This window comes from Thamnophis elegans, chromosome 3 (assembly GCF_009769535.1).
Source record: "Thamnophis elegans isolate rThaEle1 chromosome 3, rThaEle1.pri, whole genome shotgun sequence".
NCBI lineage: Eukaryota > Metazoa > Chordata > Lepidosauria > Squamata > Colubridae > Thamnophis > Thamnophis elegans.
In genome coordinates, this window is record NC_045543.1 from 128,109,582 (window position 1) to 128,126,863 (window position 17,282).

The following is a 17,282-nucleotide window of genomic DNA, read 5'->3' on the forward strand; positions in this document are numbered from 1 at the left end:
TGTCAAACTATTCACTAAGGCTGCATTACTATTACTGTTAATCTTCTCATTGTCCCTATCACCCATCTCCTTCCACTTATGACTGCAGGACTGCAACTTTGTTGCTTGTATCCTTACAATTTATATTGATATTGATTGTTTGCTGATCGCTTTTTTGTACCCTATGACTATCATTAAGTGTTGTATCTTATGATTCTTTACAAATGTATCTTGTATTTTTATGTATATTAAAGCATATGCAGCAAAGACAAATTCCTTGTGTGTCCACACTTGGCCAATAAAGAATTCTATTCTATCCTATCCTATCCTATTCTATCCTATTCTATTCTAAAATCCTAACCAATTGATTATATTAACTGTATAGATTATTTTTAATATGGAAAAACTGTTATCCTTGTGCAGTTGGGTGTTTTTCATCCATCCTGCTACCTCTACCCAAGAGAACAAGATGATCAGAACAAGGAACGTGGAAAGCTTGTGTAATACCCCCAATGAGCTTGGTTTCTAGCAAGGTTTGACTGTAAAAGGTCAACTGCTGTACCCTTGGCAGTGCCAGTTGTTTGATTCCGTGCTTAGTTGGTAAGACAACTAAGGAAGCATGGCATGAAAACAGAACCATTCCTGCTTTGGAGCTGAGATGAAAGCTGTTTTTGAGTGTGTAAGGGAAAGAAGGAGTAACCTTGAGGAACAGGAGGAAAAATCACAGCCAAAATAACACTCAGTTAAAAGAAATGAGCCTGGAGTAAAACTATAATCTCAGCAAGTATCTCAAACAGAACTATCCTTAATTCTTAATAAGTTTATAAGAGATTATAAAAGCCCAGTCTAGCATAATACCAATGAAGACAAAAAATAACAGCTCCCAAAAGAAACCAGCATGGCTGCATAACAAACTCTCAGACAAATTAAAAGACAAAAAAGATAAATATAAAAAGTGGAAAGAGGGGGACATAAATATGGCAGCATATCAGCAAATATCCCAAGCCTGTAAAGATGAAGTGAGGAAAGCTAAGGCTCACAATGAAGAAAGGCTTGCCACAGAGTAAAAAATAACAAAAAAGCTTCTTCCAACATGTTAAAAACAAGAAAAAAGTCAAGGAAACAATTGGTCCATTGCTGGGAGAAAGTGACAAGAAGGTGATAAGCAACAGGGAGAAAGCAGAACTATTTAACTCATTTTTTGCATCTGTCTTTACACAAAGGGAAAAAACAGTCCAACCTACCAAAAACAGCACCACAAAAATCAGATTAGGAACACAAGTTGAAATAGGGAAGAAAATGGTAAGTGAGCGCCTCTCAACCCTAGACGAGTTCAAATCACCAGGACTGATGGATTACACCCCAGGGTTCTGAAAGAATTGGCAGATGAGATCTCAGAACCATTGAATTATATCTTTCAGAGATCCTGGAGCATCGAGGAACTGCCGGAGGACTGGAAAAGAGCTGATGTGGTTCCGATCTTCAAAAAAGGAAAAAAAATAGATCCAGAAAATTATAGACCTATCAGCCTGACCACAATACCAGGAAAAGATAATCAAGCAATGAATTAGCGAACACCTAGAGGTAAACAAAGTAATAGCCAAAAGACAATATGGGTTTGTCAAAAACAGATCATGCCAGACTAATCTTACTGCATTCTTCGACAAAGTGACAAAATTAGTGGACCAGAGTAATGCTGTCGATATAATTTACTAGGACGATATAATTTACTTAAAAGGCATTTCATAAAATAGACCATAGCCTATTACTAGATAAAGTAAAAACATTTGGTTAGACAGCAGCTGCTTAAAAAGCCAACACAGTTCTAGGCTGCATAAACAGAGGGATAGAATCAATCACATGAAGTGTTAATACCACTTTATAATGTCTTGGTAAGGCCACACTTGGAATACTGCATTCAATTTCGGTTGTCACGGTGTAAAAAAGATGTAGAGACTCATGATAGCAGTGTTCCAATATCTCAGGGGTTGCCACAAAGAAGAGGGAGTCAAACTATTCTCCAAAGCACCTGAGGGCAGAACAAGAAGCAATGGGTGGAAACTAATCAAGGAGAGAAGCAACTTAGAACTGAATTTCCTGACAGTTAGAACAATTAATCAGTGGAACAGCTTGCCTGCAGAAGTTGTGAATGTCCCAACACTGGAAGTCTTTAAGAAGATGTTGGATAGCCATTTGCCTGAAATGATGTAGGGTTTCCTGCCTAGGCAGAGGGTTGGACTAGAAGACCTCCAAGGTCCATTCCAACTCTGCTATTGTATTGTATTGTAAGTGGCAGCCTTACCAGGCAAGCCAGACAGAAAACACAACAATAAGAAAATTCAATTTTATTGTAAAGCTACGCTAACAGAATCTTGTAAGTCTGAAAATGCCATTCTTCTGCTTTCTCCTTTACAGTCCATAATACTAAGGAGAGTTCTTTCTGAAGCTCTTGCTCTGCCCACTGTACAGCTGCAGGCTATGCTTTCTCTTATCTGACCATTCTCTAGGCAGCATTTCTTTGCCCCATCTCACAAGGTCTTTCCCATATACAATTACATGAAGATAAGGGGAGGGAAAGGAGAATCACATTCAGACTTGCAAGATTTTGTTACCTTATAATACATGCATTACCTTGCATAACTTTGGTTTCTTAGTCTGGTTTACCTCAAATGACTGACATCAATTTTGCAAGTCTGAGTGGCTCCCCCCCCCCCCCCTTGATTTTCTTCAGAACTAAGGAGGAACTTGTCTGAGAAACGTACTTGGGTTTCAGTCCTGGCCTGGAGGCAGATTTCTTTTATCTACCAATTTTTTTGGTTATGATTTTTCTTCCCGTTCCTCAAGTTTATTCCTTCTGTCCATTACAAGGTGTGCCAGACTAGAAAGCATAATGTGTTCTGAAGAGAAACTGGGCATGGTCACAATAAAAACAATATTACTCCCCTTTTTTCATAGGTCGATTTCCTGCTTTCATCCACCTCTCCCACCTTGTCAAATCTTACATGATGCACTATCACTTTAAAGCATTGGCTGAAAATTGGTTGAAGAATGGAATAAGAGACTGACATCTAAGACAATTCTTTAGGTCTAGGGCATGTAGCCGGTGTACCTACACAACAGAGAGAAGGAGCCTTCTCAAAGTAGGGAAAACTAAATGGGCAAAGAAACAGTTTTAGCTTCTGATGTCCAATGAGCCATGATGGCACAGTGGTTAAAGTACAGTACTGCAAGCTACTACTGTTGTCAGCTGCCTGCAATTTGGCATCTTGAATATCACCAGGCTCAAGGTTAGCTCAGCCTTCCATCCTTCTGAGCAGGGGTTAAATCCACTTACCTTTACTACCAGTTCAGTAGCAATGTGAGTGCACATGCGTGTGTATTCGTACTTTGCTTGCATTTGTCACCTCCGTGCATGCACAGGACTTTCTGCGCATGCTCAGAGCATCAAAATGACGGATGGGCGGAGCCTGCTACTGAGCACACCTCGCAAGTGAGTAAGTGAACAGTGAGGTAAGCGAACAGCAAGGGGGGGGGAATTCATCGTGCCACACGATTTATATTAGCTAGAAAGCAGGAAATCCTGCTTTCTAGCTAATATAAATCACGCGGCACAGCTGATCATAAGAAGACTGGTTCGCCTGAACTGGTAGCATTTTTTTTACTGGTTCAGGTGAACAGCTGGCATCTTTGCTACCGGTTCCTGAGAACCAGTCCGAACCGGTAGCATTTCATCCCAGCTTCTGAAGTGGGGTAAAATGAGGACCCAGATTGTTGGGGGCAATATGCTGACTCCATAAATTGCTTGGAGAGGGCTGTAAAAGCACTGTGAAGCGGTCTATGTCTATTGTCCTTCCATAGCGCTATATTTCATAAAATTATTTCATTGCTTTATTTTAAGATAGCCCTCTGTATGTGTGGCCTTTTTAAATAGTCTTATTTGAAATTCTTACATAACTAAGAATCATGTTGCAGTGGAGAAAATTAACCAATTTTTGTTTCAACATGCTTTCTATTCTGCAACAGGACAAAGCAGGCATTTTAAGGGAGCAATTGAACCCAAACGTTACTCAAAGCAGTTCAGGAAGAAATGCATTTCGCATTACAATGCACTACAGTTTTATAATTTCCCCCAACTTCATTTGCTTAAGAAAAGACAACACAATATATCTGCCAAATGGGATTGTTTTCCCAACATCTCATCTGGTGATGAATGAGATGAACACTTTGGAACAGGGAGATGTAGAGACTTGTCCTTTTGAAGTTACATTTCTTGAGTAGATTAAATGTGAATAATCATTCACAGAAGTTTCACTTTCTATAAAATAGCACATTAAAGAATATTATTAAATTGTTTTTGACAAAAACCAACATGTTGCATCACTTTTAACTTACCATTCTAATACATGAGCAGCAAACTTCATTTTTTGGGAGTTAATTTTATTGAAGCTTAACTCTTTGTTCTCTATATCCCCAACCCTGTAACTCTTCTGATGTTGACAGGTCTGCATTCTTCACTTTATAACATGACTCACACAATATGAGCCAATAGTGTGCAGCAGCTGCCAAAAAAGCCAACACAGTTCTAGGCTACATAAAGGGATAGAATCAAGATCACGTGAAATGTTAATACCACTTTATAATGCCTTGGTAAGACCACACTTGGAATACTTCATTCAGTTTTGGTCGCCACGATGTAGAAAAGATGTGGAGACTCTAGAAAGAGTGCAGAGAAGAGCAACAAAGATGATTAGGGGACTGGAGGTTGAACATATGAAGAACGGTTGCAGGAACTGGGTATGTCTAGTTTAATGAAAAGAAGGACTAGGGGAGACATGATAGCAGTGTTCCAATATCTCAGGGGCTGCCACAAAGAAGAGGGAGTCGAACTATTCTGCAGGGCACCTGAATGTAGAACAAGAAGCAATGGGTGGGAACTAATCAAGAAGAGAAACAACTTAGAACTGAAAAGAAATTTCCTGACAGTTACAATAATTAATCAGTGGAACAGCTTGCCTCCAGAAGTTGTGAATGCCCCAACACTGGAAGTCTTTAAGAAGATGTTGGATAGCCATTTGTCTGAAACAGTCTAGGGTTTCCTGCCTAGGCAGGGGGTTGGACTAGAAGACCTCCAAGGTTCCTTCCAACTCTGCTATTGTATTGTATTGTATTGTATTACAATGCTACTGTTTAATAGCAAACTGATTTTCTCCTGTTTTCTCATCTCAAAATAGCACCATCCACATATATCATACAGCATCAAGTTCACAATGTCATTTTAAAAAAGAACTGAGGGGCACCCAACACTCTACCTCTCTAGATTAGCTTGGCCCCCAACCCTGCTGGCCTTTAGCAAAGCATTGAAGACCTGGATGTGGTGCAGGATGTGGGAATTGGGTAGTTAGATGGCCCCTGAGATGAAATGTTGTTAGGTTGTTAAGTTTTTATAGCAGAGGTATCAAACTCAATTTCATTGAAGGATGTATCAGGGTTGTGTTTGACCTCGTGGGGGAGGGGGAATGGGGGAGGTGTGCTCCGGATGGGTGTGGCCATGGTGGGCATGGCCAGCTCAACATCACTTGTGTTGGGGGCACCTGTGGTGGTCTGGGCAGGACTGGGGGGGGGAATCCACTTTTGCTAGTAGTTTGTTTTGCTAGCACTCTGTCAATGAAAATGAAGCTCCCCGGCTCCATTTTCAGCTCCTGCAGCCCTCTGCCAGTGTAAAGGGCCACTGCGCGTGGCCCTCCTGAGCTCTGTGTTCGCTGGCAGTGCCTCTGGTCCTTTGCTGTTTCCAGGGCAGCCCCACGAGCCAGATCTAAGTATCCTGCGAGTGGGATTCAGCCCATGGGCCTTGAGTTCGACAATTCCAGGTTTATAGGGTTGGTTTTTAGCAATTGTAGTTGCTAAAAACTTTTAGTAGTTTGCATAAAAACTGTAACTTTTATGTTTTATTCCTACAGTTGTTTTTTTTCTATTATTTTAAGGTGTTTATTGTCTGGTTGCATCTGCAAGATGGGCAAGCAAATAAATAAATAAGTGCAATCTGGACTCTGTGCCTTCAGTGGGTACAAAATGCTTCCTGAGTATTGAGAGTAAGCTAGAAAATCAGGAGAGAAAATAATGATCTGGAAGAGAACCTGGGTGTCAGCCTCTGCTTTGCTGCTGCTTCGGCTGCCATTGAAACGGGGAGGGGGGGCATGGTATTTGGGAGGGACTAATACTTGTGCTGGAGGAAGATTCTGGAGTTTCTGCTGCCTGTCTTACTGCGCATGCGGAGGAGGTTTCCCGCCAAGGCCAACGGCACCGACATTCCATCTTGGTGATGCCTTTTGAAGTTATCTCGCACCTGACACTTGGGAGAATTATGATTGGACTGTAACTGGGATGCCAAGGGGTGGGGAATGGGTTATTCTATATATCATTTGATTTCGCGCCTAAATAATCAGTCTTCGCTTTGCTACGCTTCTGATCATTTATAATTAGTAAAAGTATACTTGATTTCTATCAATGGAGTCTCGTGGTTTTCTTTCCTAATTATCTAATGGAGGAGTGCTGACACTGGGTATTCAAACAATGTTTATCCTATAACATTTTACTATGTTTCCTTACTTGTAGGTGATCCTTGTATACATTATTTTCTCCCTTTCCCATAATTTCTTCCTACTCATCTTTGAGCCAATTGGTAGCTTTAATCTTTGAGGTTCAGGTTGCAGTTCCGGTTTCAGATGATCAGTCTGGTCTTCCGACTCCCCCACCAACTTTCACTGTGTAATCTTCTTTTGGCAAGGACTAAAAATGTCCTCCATATGTCCAAGTGGCTTCAACGATTCACAGAAAGAATACTAACAACCAGATGATTGCAAGGGATGCAAACCTTTCCTTCCTCCACCATTCAGTCAGAACTGAAGAAGCTTCGTGGATGAGAATTGAAACTTCTTCAAGGAAAAACAAAGTCCATTTGCCTTTGGAAAAAGCACCTTTGGGACTACCATGACCTGGATGACTGAGAATCCCCATAGACATGAAGCCCTGATCCTGGTGGAACTGAAAATTAAGCATCCTACCTAACTCTGTGTAAGGAAATGTTGCAATGTCTCCAATGAGAGCTAAAACTTTACAGAGGTTCTTCCTGAATCTTTCCATTTCATCATAAGCCTAAATTATTTTAAGATGTTCCATTCCTTCCATATTTCATACCATAGCATTGCATTGCAGGAGGACGAAAATCAGAAAAAGTATTCCTGCTGCTTCTGTTGATGTTACACTCATTACTACTCTTTGGTAATCTAATCAATAGGTTTAGGAGACAGGGTCTCATTCATTGGAGTTTGCCAGACTGATTGTGTAGGCCAAAGTTAGAATAGAATAACAGAGTTGGAAGGGATCCTGAAGGTCTTCTAGTCCAACACCCTGCTTAGGCAGGAAACCCTACACCAAATGAATACCCAACATCATCTTTCTGTTCAAAAGTTTTATTTTCTTTTAAAACAGTCAGTAAGACACCGGAGTACAATTTTTTTGTGTATCAAAATAGTTCTAGTTTACCACCAAATTCTTGTCTAGCCTAATGTATACCCCTCCCTCCCTCCCCCCTCCCCCCAGCCCCCCCCCCTCCTCCCCTCCCGACTTCCCAGAACCCGTACACGGTATGGATTTTTAACAAATACAGTCTAAAATCTATTGAGAAAAAAGAATTAAAGAAATTAATGACATCTCTACATTGATCTTAGCTTCTTCTTGCTGAGCTAACTTCAAACAATTTAAATCATTTCTGATCTTAAGCATAGGCTAACTGGAATTTCTTGGTCCCGTATTTATTTTGTATATAGTCAATCCATTTTTTCCAGTCTCGTTTATATCTCTCATTTGAGTGATCTTTAAGATATGCCGATATTTTAGCCATCTCGGCTAAGTTTGTAACTTTTAATGTCCATTCTTGAATTGTAGGCAAGTCTTCCTTCTTCCAGTATTGTGCCACCAACAGTCTTGCTGCTAACATCTTCTTGAAAACATCCAGTGTTGCAGCATTCCAACACAGTTCTTGGAAACCTCAAAGTGTTTCTGCATTGTAAGAGTACAACCCACTTCATTTGTGTGAGGGAATGCCTGAGTGACCTTGGGAAGACAGAAGAGACAACAAAATGGATGAAGGATGAAACAGGGCCATTGCATGACAGATTTTCAAGTTCTGAGGAAAGGGGAAGCATGAAAAAGATTCAGAGTAACTCTGTCTTAATCTGTAATACGGTGTACCAAATAATTTTTTCCATGAGGCACATATCCACATTTTTGGAGCCTCACTGAAAAAATAAGACCATGAACCCCGATAGAAAACAAATCATAACTTCAAGTGGTAGGTTATAATTTAAAAAGGACTTTGTTGTCATTTCCTGTCATAAAGAACCTCAAGCTAAATGCAGCCTAAGCAGGGAAAATGCTTGGGTAAGTCACGAACAAGGTTGCTTTTTTATGCTTTCCCATGTAAAATAATGCTAATGCTAAAACACTTTAATAACATGCTCAGAATTGGCCCAATCCCGCAGACTGAAACACTAGTTTAAGAAAGGAAGAAAAATATAGAGATACCATGGTAAATATTTTTTTAAAAGATCCTTGTGGTGATGAGATTTATCCTAAACACTGGAACAACGTGGTCAGTGGGTCTTCCCATTTTTCTCAAGCATAGCTCTTATTTTTTTTTTTTTTTTTGCATAAAGGATAGATTTATAAATATTTGCTTAGTGTTCTTTTCCTTCATGATCAGCCCTGAAGCCCATTAAACAATGAAGAGCCAATTCCAACCTTTTGGGATAATCTACCTTATGAGGTCAATACATAGCAAATGTGAAATGTTCTAAACTCTTAAAAAGGGTTTTGAATTGAATTGAATTGAATTTTATTATTGGTATGCCGCCCTTCTCCGGGAGGGACTCAGGGTGGCGAACAACTCAAAAGGGGAAAAGGGGAACATAGAACAGAATACAGATAATTAAAATAAGCAAGAATCACACAACCACACAAGTTGAGAGGGGAGGGGAACTCATCAACCCCAGGCCTGCTGGCAAAGCCAGGTTTTGACGGCTTTTTGGAAGGCCTGGAGAGAGGTGAGGGTCCGAATCCCTGCGGGGAGTTCGTTCCAGAGGGCCGGAGCTGCCACAGAGAAGGCCCTCCTCCGGGTAGTAGCCAGGTGACATTGACTAGTAGACTAAGGTGACCAGATTTTCAGATTGGAAAAGAGGGACACCCTTGACCGGGGGGGGGAGAGGGGGGGGCTTGATTAAAAAAATTTTTTTTGTCAAAAGGTCACCCCAGGACACTGAAACCAGCATAAATACGAATCTGTTGCCAAACAAAATTTTGATCACGTGACCATGAGGATGCTGCAACGGTCGCTAAGTGTGAAAAATGGTCGCAACGGTCGCTAAGTGTGAAAAATGGTCTCAACGGTCGCTAAGTGTGAAAAATGGTCATCAGTCACTTTTTTCAATGCCATTGTAACTTTGGTGACTAAATGTTTTCCCCCTCCTTAAGACTCCTCACTTCTTCCTTCATTCCTCTTGCTTATCTACCTTCACCTTATCTGTCTTCTGCTCTTTCCCTCTCTTCCTTCCTTCCTCCCTCCTTCCATCCTCTTCTTTCCTCACTCACTCCCTTCCTCCTTTTTTCTCTTCCTTCCTCCTTCCATTCTTTATACGATATAAAATTCAATGAGGGTGAAACACACCAAATCTGGCAAAGCTGCCTTGCACCAACCTGGCCTGCCCATAGAATAGCAGCCACTTTGAGACACATAAACCTGGTCTGAACATATTGCATCACAAAGATTTGCAAAGATCACATTTGCAAAAAGGAACATTTCTTGTAGTAAATACATTTTATAAACAATTTAAAAGTAAAAATCCCCCCAAAATAATAAAAAAGGTATTCTATAAATAAAAGAAATCCTTAAAAACCATTGTTAAGTATTACACCAGCAATAATTTATACTGTCACCATTTCAAACTATCATCAGAAATACGAATCCGTTGCCAAACATCAACATTTTGATCGCGTAACCATGAGGATGCCACAACGGTCGCTAAGTGTGAAAATGGTCGCTAAGTGTGAAAAATGGTCATCAGTCACTTTTTTCAATGCCATTGTATCTTCCTGATTATTAAAAGTGCAAATTCACTCAGTGTCAATCATGACTCCTGAGTCCATTTCAAAGTATTGTGCATAGAAATTTTAAAAATGGCTTGTTTCAATTTATTTTGGATAGAATCTTTTTTTAAATAGTCTAAGACAATTTAAAAAAAGAATCAACACAGAATACCACTATTTTAAAAAATCATATGCACAATAAATAAAATATTATTTTAAAATACATTGAGCCTATACTCCTTACAGTAAATGACTCATCTGGAAACAAGCCAATAGCATTTTTTGTGCTTTCAAATTTACAGATGTTCCAAAATCAGCTTAAAGTCCAAATATTTAAAGACCACCCCCCTCAAAGCTATCTTACCAGAGCTTTAAATATCTTCTGGGGAGGCCCTGTAATCCCATTCATGACAAAGGTAGGGCTTTCTCAGGAGGAAGGTTTCAGCTGGTGCCCATCCTTTGGAAACCTCCTCCAGAGCAGGGAGCCCTAACCTGCTGTCCATTCAGGAAGGCTGTACAAATTATTCTGTCTTCTAGAGCCATTGGGATTTAATATGGTTTTATCACTGGATTTTCTTTTTATTGTTTTTGTGGAATTGTTACAATGATTTTATAATAATATAATTTTATTTGGCATTTTTGTTGCTGTAAACTGCTGAAAGCCCCTGATAGAATACAAATTATTTAATAATAAATTTAAAAAGCTGGATGCAAGATATGAAAACATTGCAAATTATTGTTCAAGATAATTTGAGAAAAGGGAATCATTCACCAAGAGTGCTAATAACTACTGCTAAGTTATATAGCAAATCAGATACTAAGGCCTAATGCCACAGAGGGGAGAGAAATTCATAAGTTTTCAAGATTTCCTGCACTGCTTCAAACATATACACTTAATACCAATGAATCCACAGCTATTATTTGATACAAGAAGATGGGTATGGAGAACGGAAAGAAATTTAAATTAATAAAAAAGATGCCACTGAAATCATCTGTTTTAAATTATAATCCCTCTTCCTGACAGTGGATCAATAAAAAAAGATTATGCCCAATTCAAACTGGAAAAATACATTTAGCTCAAAAAAATAAGATCGTCATGGTGATGAAAGAACATGGCAAGTATCCCTAGGAATTATTTGTCTCTCCAGGAAAATAAGGAAATACCTGTTGCTCTGGTCTTTAATGCAATTCTTGCTTAAGGCAGAGCCCTCCCCCGAAAAAATGCTTCTGCCGGGCTGCGAGAGCCACGTGGAAGTTGTCTGCACAGCTGAAAAAAGGACTGTTTGCTGGGCTGGGAGGAGGAGACAGCCCCCTGCCTTCTCCCCCTTTGGCTTTGCGGAGTTCCCAGCCAGCACGGGCGGCAAGTCTGGATGGAACCACGTGGAAGTTCTCTGCGCCACCGGCAGCCGCTTTTTACTCCCGAGTAAAATTTTTACTCGGGAGTAAATTTTACTTCCGAGTAAAATTTTTACTCGGGAGTAAGTAAAATTTACTCCCGAGTAAAAATTTTTACAAAACATGATTTATTTTACTCACCACCAGTAAGCGCAGCTGCAACCCCAACAAGAAAGACAAAATAAAATGGAGATGGTGCATGCGTCCTCAGTTAAGGAGTCCAGCCAATCAGTGAGCTGGTTGGCCAGCTCACTGATTGGCTGGAGTCCAGCCAATCAAATCAGTGAGCGGCAGGCTGGGCTGGCTTAAATTTGTAGGTAGCATAGAACAGAACGATGAGCCAGCCCAGCAGCTGATGGGCGGGAGCTGCGAGAGCCAAAAAAAGCGTGCCTTTTAAAAAAGCGGGCGGGACGCGGGAAAATGCATCAAAAAGCGGGGGTGTCCCACCAAAAGCGTTATGTCTGGTCACCTTATAGTAGACAGAACCCGGAGGAGGCCAACCCTGTGTGATCTAATGGGTCTTTGGGAGGTAATTTTAAATGGTAAGTATAAATACTCTTAGTACAGGTAGTCCTTGGATTACAACTATGGACCAGAATTACTAATGCTAAGGAAGATGGTTGTTAAAGGAGTTATACCTCAATTTATTATTTATTATCAATTTATGATTATTAAGTGAATCACTTTAGTTGTTAAGGGATTTACACTGTCATTAAGCTTCCAGCTTCCAATCCAGTTTCCCCCATTGACTTTGCTTGTCGGACACTGGCTTGGAAAGTCGCAAATGGTGATTATATGTCCCCAAGACTCTGCATTACATGCCAAGTACTCGAATTTTGATCTCATGTGACCATGGGAACATGTTGCAATGGTCCGAGTGAGGAGTTCTTGTAAATCACTTTCTTCAATGCCACTGTAATTTTGAACAGTCACTAGAGAAATGTTTGTAAATCGAGGATTAGCTGTATGGCCACTCCATAACTCTCATTTATCCCTGTTTATCTAGGATAGTCATGGTTCTTACTGCAGGTAAAATCCAAGGCTGATGACAGAGCCCTGAAAATAGAAGGAAAAACTTCATTCTCTTAAGGAAACATTAAGCAGAACCTCCATTTCTGGCTGAGAAATCAACAGTCACTCTAGTATAAATGCTATAGTGAAACAGTGAAACCAGAGGTGGATTCCTACCGGTTCAGGCTGGTTTGGCTGAGTACATAGTAACTCGGTCTGCTACGCCACCAAACCAGTTCTCTCGGCAGCACCATAGGCATCGCCCACTTGTTTTTTGTTTTTGTGCATGCACAGAAGCTTTTTTTAGTACTGCGCATGCGCGTGCGCAGTGCATCCCTGAGCAAACCGACAGTAGCAGCAGCCGGAACCCACCCATGAGTTAACTGGAGATAGGATGCAGCTGCAACAGAAAGGAGGTGCTGGCAGAATTTGTATAAGATGTTTTATAGATGGCACTGGCCATCGGCAAGACTGGCGAAGATGTTTAAAGACAAATCAGCTAAATGTTGGAAATGTCACCAGATACCTGGCTCGTACTATCATATGTGGTGGACATGTGTAGTAGCAAAAAAATATTGGACTAAAATACATACGTGGTTGGAAAAGATGGTACAACAACATATTGACTGAAAATCTGAAATATTCCTATGGGGGATTTTACTAGAAACTTATGGTAAAGAAAATGTATATTTGATTATCCATGTTACAACAGCAGCTAGGATTGCATTTGCACAAAACTGGAAGAGTGAAGAGATTCCTGCAGAGGAGAATGTGATTAGGAAAATATTAGAATGTGCAGAAATGAATTTGCAATTACAAATTTGCAAAACATTTGCAATTAAAGAGAAAGAACAAATCGATTATTATACTATTTGGAAATCATTTTATCGATGGTTAGAAAATAAATATAAGAATTAGCAGTAAAAGGAGTTGTGTAAAATACAGAAAATGCACCAATAGTTACGGTAATATAATTAATAAAGTTAAATAAATCATGAAGAGGATTGTGATAGTATTTGACATTTAAGGTATTGGTATTAAGCTAAGAATAGATTAAATAATGAATATGATTGTAGATTTTAATTGTTCGCACAAAATACTTGTACCCAGACGACACACTGCTTAATGTAAGATGGATTGTTCATATTAAAATAAAATAAACACTTTATACCATATTTTTTGGAGTATAAGACGCACCTTTCCCCCTCCTAAAAGAGTGTGGAAATGTTGGTGCATCTTATACATAAGAGCCAAGGTGGCGCAGTGGTTAAATGCAGCACTGCAGGCTACTGCTAGATCAGCAGGTCAGCGGTTCAAATCTCACCGGCTCAGGGTTGACTCAGCCTTCCATCCTTCCGAGGTGGGTAAAATGAGGACCCAGATTGTTGGGGGCAATATGCTGACTCTCTGTAAACCGCTTAGAGAGGCCTGAAAGGCCTATGAAGCGGTATATAAGTCTACTGCTATTGCTAATTAATTGCTACATCAAATACAGCCATTTTTGGCCTCCCGAAGCCCCGCCTCCACATCCCATTTTTGCGAAAAACAGGCCATTTTTTTGCAAAAACTGAGGAGTTTTTGTCTTTCCCCAACCCCCAGCAGCACTCTGCAGACTTCAGCAGGGCCAGGGGAACACAAAAATGCCCCCATTTCTGTGAAAAACAGACAAAAAAAGGGGCGGTTTTCACAAAAACAGAGGCATTTTTGCCTTCCCAACCCCCCGCAGCACTCTGCAGGCTTCAACAGGGCTGGGGGAAGGTAAAAACGTCTCAGTTTTTGCAAAAAATAGTCCGTTTTCTGCCCGTTTTTCACAAAAATGGGAAGTTTTGCCTCCCTCCACCCTGCAGAGTGCTCCTGGGGGCCGGGGAGGACAAAACCTTTTTTTTTCTTTCTTATCTCTTCGAAATCTTGGTGCGTCTATACACCGATGCATCTTATAGTCCGAAAAATACGGTATATGAAAAGAAAAGAGGTGCTGGCCATGAATTAGAGTTTTGGTGATGGTTGGCTTACTGAAGAAGAGAGACAATGCCCTTTTTTAAAAAATCCTATAGACTGCTCCAGAGTATCATGGCTCTTCTGAAACAGGAGAGATTTTTAATGTTGAAAATATTATGTTTAAACAGAAGACCAAGCCCCAAATCCCCAAATGTTCCTCACATTCTGCAGTGGGTGGTGAGTTATCAAGCCTCCAGTAAAGTAACACATATACTGATAGTCCTCGACTTACAATAGTTCATTTAGTGACTGTTGAAGGTTACAACAGCTTTGAAAAAAGTGACTTATGACCATTTTCACACTGACAACCATTGTAGCATCCCTGAAGTCATTTGATCAAAAAGTCGGACACTTGGCCACTGGTTCGTATTTATGAAGGTGACAGTTTCCTGGAGTCATGTGGTCACTTTTTAAAAACTAATGTAACAACTTCAGTGCTTCACTTAACAACTGGGCCAAGAAAGGTCATAAAATGGGGCAAAATTCACTTAACAAATGTCTCATTTAACAACATATATTCTGGGCTCAATTGTGGTCATAAGATGAGAACTACCTGTACCATTTCATAGAAGAAGACTGTCCAGAGTCTTTTTAAAAGCCTCCAATAACGGAGAACCCACAACGTCCGCTGGTTAATTGTTCTCACTGTCAGGAAATTTCTAGTTCTAGTTCTAGTTTGCTTCTCTCCTGGATTAGTTTCCATCCATTGTTACTTGTCTTGCCTTCTTTGTGGCAGCCCCTCAAATATTGGAACACTGCTATAATATCACCCCTAATTCTTCTTTTCGCTAGACTAGACCAACCCAGTTGCTATAACCATCCTTCATAGGTTTTAGTCTCCAGCTCCCTAATTGTTTTTCTTACTGCTTTTGCACTCTTTCCAGCCTCTACATTTTTTAAAATAATATGGTGACCAAAACTGGAGTATTCGAAGTGTGGTTTTGAAATTGCTAGACAAGTAACACCGTCTCATCTGGTTTTCCATGTTGCCAGCTCTTGGCTCTTGTACCTTCTGATTTTTTAAAGCGTTTCCAGTCTTCTGTCTCCTTTTCTCTTTGTGTCTCCAGACTTAGGTTTAGGTTTAGGGTTATTGGATTTATATGCCGCCCTTGTCCCAAGGACTCAGGGCGGAGAACAACATAAAAGAAAACACATATTACAAAAATTAAAAGGGACATTAAATAAAGTATCCAAAAAACCCCCCAATTGATATTTACAATAAAAATTTAAAAATTAAATTAAAATTAACAACCAAATTAATCCTATATTTTATTCTATTGAGGCCAGGGCGGCTTGCTGGAAAAGCCAACTTTTTAGGGTGCGTTGGAAGGACCGGAGGTCGGGGATTATGCGAAGCTCTGGGGGCAGTTCATTCCAGCGGGAAGGCGCTCCCATAGAGAAGGCTCTCCCCCTGGGGGTCACTAGCCGACACTGTCTGGCCGACGGCACCCTGAGAAGGCCAACTCTGGGATCGGACAGGATGGTGGGATGCTACTGGTGGCAGTAGGTGGTCTTGCAGGTATCCTGGGCCTAAGCCATGGAGCGCTTTAAAGGTCTTTTGTTCTTCTGTATTGTCCACATCCTTTGTTTTTATTCTCTAGTCCCATGATGGCAAACGTATGGCACATGTGCCACAAGTGGCACACAGACCCCTCTCTGCAGGCACATGAGCCATCGCCCCAGTTCAGCTCCACCGCGCATGCACGTGCGCCTCCTGCTGACCAGCTGGTTTTCGAGTCTCTGCCGTGTATATGCAGGGGGGAGAGCATGCGGGAGATGCTTGTGCATGCATAGGGGTGTGTGACAGGGGGGCACACATGTGTGGGGGCATCAGAAGTGCAGGGGGGTCATGCATGCATACACAGGGAATGCGGGGGTTGTGCATGCATGCACAGGGTGGGCACACATATGGGTCCTGAGCACATGCATGAGGGGGGCATGCACATTGCATTATGGGTGTGCGCACTCCCATGCTTTCGGCACACAACGACAAAAAGGTTAGCCATCACTGCTGTAGCGTATGATTCCCTCTTCAGCTGGACTCCTTGGACTTGAACACCAAATAAAGAAAACAAAGATTCCTTAAAAAAATAATGGGACAAGCAGGAACATGGATTTTCTCTTTGTACCTTTCCCTGTTATGTGTATCCAGGGTAGCAGGGGTGGGTTCCTGCCAGTTCCAACCTCTTCTATAGAAGAGGTTCCACAAATCTACCATGCCGTTTAGAACCAGTTCCAGCTCCCTCCCCTCACCCGTCCGCAGCCATGCTTGCCCTGCCCACCCCTCACTGATTGGCTGGCTCATCAATCGCCCCTCCCACCTCTAAGAGTCATATCTGAACCTTAAAGTCTTAAAGCTGTCAATTTTGAACATCCCTGGTGGTTTTTTCCTAAAGGGTTAGGGGTGCAAGGGTCTTGTAACTTGACAGCTTTAAAACTTGCACACTTCAATTCCAGAGTTTCTGAGCCAACATGACTGGAGGAGGAATTCTTAGAGTTGAAGTCCACAAGTCTTAAAGCTGTCAGGTTTGAACACCCCTGGTTTTTTTCTAAAGGGTTAGCGTTGCAAGAGTCTTGTAACTTGACAGCTTTAAGACTTGGATGCTTCAAATGCCAGTTTCTGAGCCAACATTTTGGTTGCTAAGCAAGACGTTGTTAAGTGAGTTTCACCACATTTTACAAGTTGGCAATGCCCACCCAGTCACATGACTGCCAAGCCACTCCCACTCAGTCACATGGCTGGCAAGCCACTCCCACCC

The 17,282-nt window shown here is 41.1% G+C and overlaps 1 long non-coding RNA gene across 1 annotated transcript; it reads left to right on the forward strand.

Annotated features, from left to right (window-relative positions):
• The first annotated feature begins 1,523 nt into the window (after window positions 1-1,523).
• Window positions 1,524-3,548, forward strand: LOC116506642. The gene is made up of 2 exons (XR_004255057.1): window positions 1,524-1,563; window positions 2,935-3,548. It is a non-coding gene; the product is annotated as an uncharacterized LOC116506642 (long non-coding RNA).
• The last annotated feature ends 13,734 nt before the right edge of the window (window positions 3,549-17,282 follow it).